This window comes from Callorhinus ursinus, unplaced genomic scaffold, assembly GCF_003265705.2.
Source record: "Callorhinus ursinus isolate GAN/ISIS: 27379988/994484 unplaced genomic scaffold, GSC_fseal_2.0 scaffold1, whole genome shotgun sequence".
Lineage (NCBI taxonomy): Eukaryota > Metazoa > Chordata > Mammalia > Carnivora > Otariidae > Callorhinus > Callorhinus ursinus.
In genome coordinates this window covers 101,928,930-101,931,432 of record NW_027397063.1, presented here as the reverse complement: position 1 = coordinate 101,931,432, position 2,503 = coordinate 101,928,930, and positions in this window count along the sequence as shown.

Here is a 2,503-nt window from a genome sequence, read left to right as displayed (position 1 = left end):
AGCCTGAGTGGCTCAGTCCTTAAGCGTCTGCCTTCGGCTCAGGTCATGATCCCGGAGTCCCGAGATCGAGCCCCACGTCAGGCTCCCTGCTCAGCGCAAAGCCTGCTTCTCCCTTTCCCACTCACCCTGCTTGTGTTCCCTCTCTTGCTGTCTGTCAAATAAATAAAATCTTTAAAAAAATGTGAACTATACTCCACAAGTTAATCATCAGAAAGTGAATTCCTTTATATATTAAAATATTCCTCAAGCTTTAAATCTAAGGATGGCATGACAGTATGTGTGTAGACTCCTTAGTTTGAGAAATGCTGAGTTAGTGGCTTGTCCAAAGTATGTAGAATGTAGATAGGTAGATAGACATGTAATTTTAAAGATGCTGTGCAACACAATATTTTTATATTCTGAAATTTCTATGTATCCATAGTTCAGAAGAAAAAACAAACAAAATGATAATTGATAGATCTGTATCTCAGACATGGTTAATCAAGTCCCATAGGAAGCACTGAATGTTTGTGTAGTTAAAAATCTGAAAAGCACAGGTTTACAAATTTGTTTCCTTGATCTTTTCATACATATATTGTTTATATCATTTTAACATTGATTTTTGGGGGGGAAAAAAAAAAAAGCCAAACAGCTCTTTTGCCATTACCAGTTACACAATGAAGTGGTAACAATAGCTCAGCATTTATTTTTCAACCTGTTTGTCTTTATTTTTCTCTAGTTTAAATCAGAGTCCCCGATTGGACTCATCATTCTTTACAGACCTAAAAATCGCTAAAATGGGGGAATTTTTTGATAGATCTAACTCTGCACCTGTACAGCCAGCCTCATAACTGCATGTAATGATGGTGGTATTTAGCCTAAGTGTTCATATGAAGCTTTTGACTCTCTATAGCTGTGTTCTATGGAGCCAAAAATACAATTAATTGGTTCATATGAAGCTTTTGCCTCTCCATAGCTGTGTTCTATGGAGCCAAAAATACAATTAATTGGTTTTCTTATCTGCAAAATGTCAAGCAACAAGTTTTATCAATTTTTTTTCCACTGTGTGGGGATGTAGAATTGATGACTTGGCCAGAAGTTTTTCATAGCAACAAGAAAAACAGATTCAGGAGAAAAATGAACATTTTTTTAGACAAAGTCTTTGTCTAAAAAAATTATCTTGGACTTTAGAGAAAGTTGTGGATTTAAGTGCTGTGTAGGAAGAACCACCTATGGAAGAACCACCTATGGAATAACGCTTGTATTTTAGTCATTCTTGGCCCAATATTTTGGCATAGTATTTGCAGTTTTTCAATTCCACTAAACACAAACAAACAAAAACTGCCTCAATAGATTTTGCCACCCCTCCCTCTTGTTTTCAGCTAAGCCTTCACTGAGGAAAAATCCAGAGCAGAGGGTATTTCTATTTATGTGATGTCCCAATTCTCCATTTAAATAGCAATATTATGAAGTTACTGTACATTATCATTACTTTTCCTATTGCTTTAAAATAATTTGAAACTTGAAATAAGACTTGTGGTTTCCAATATTGGCAGGCTTGGTTATTTGGACCAAACTTAACTAAAAAGAACTAAAAACTTCAAATAAAGTATTAAAATAATCCTTCTTGAAACTATGAAGAGCTAACAATACAGCAAGGAAATGCTGGCCAAAAAGTTGAAAGGAAAACAGGAACATAGAGTGATAAGGAAACCTCAGAACTGTATGTCCTGTGGACTTTTGTGACTTTAGCAAATTTAAACTTTCATTTTGAAAACCTCTTTCGTGAGAGGCATAGAGATTAAATGCCTTTGTCTAACTGAAGTCAGAATCTAATAGCAGACTCCCCCCAAAATAAGTTGGGATTCCAGCATCACTCCTAGAGTAAATCGGAAGTAGAAAAACCCTCACAGCCCTCGCAGACTGAGATCATATTACAAGGAAATAAATTTCAAGCCCTGAACATGAAATAAGGGGTCCCAGGTTGGTGGTGCAAAAGCAAAGGCAATCTTTTCTGGAGAAAGAAACCTTCTTCTTAAGCTCCAATAAGTTTGCAAGTAAAATGAACAGTATACAGTCAAGGATGATCAGGCTCACTAGGAAAACACAAGGAGTGAGAATAAGCAGAATCAACAAAAGCAGATTCAAAGAGCTTCACACGTCAAAAATACTATAGAGGTTATAATTCAAGATCTCAATGTAGGAGGATCCTGAACTCACCTCCTCCCATGAACCCACCGATCTAAACCTACATACAGAACATTTTTCTCCGGAAAAACAAAACAAAACAAAACAAAAACCAAATTAGCTAAATGACTCCTACACATCGGGCAAATGAGAAAAAGAAGGGGAAAAAAAATCAAAATGGGTCTAAGAGGCTGAAACACAATCTCACTATAAACCATACTCCTGATATGGTGACCCACAATTGAGAGCAAACACACAACTCCAAGCTTCTCCCTTAGTAGCAAACACCCCATATCTGGTACCTTTGAGAGATGAGCCTCCAAAACATGTAGCTTTG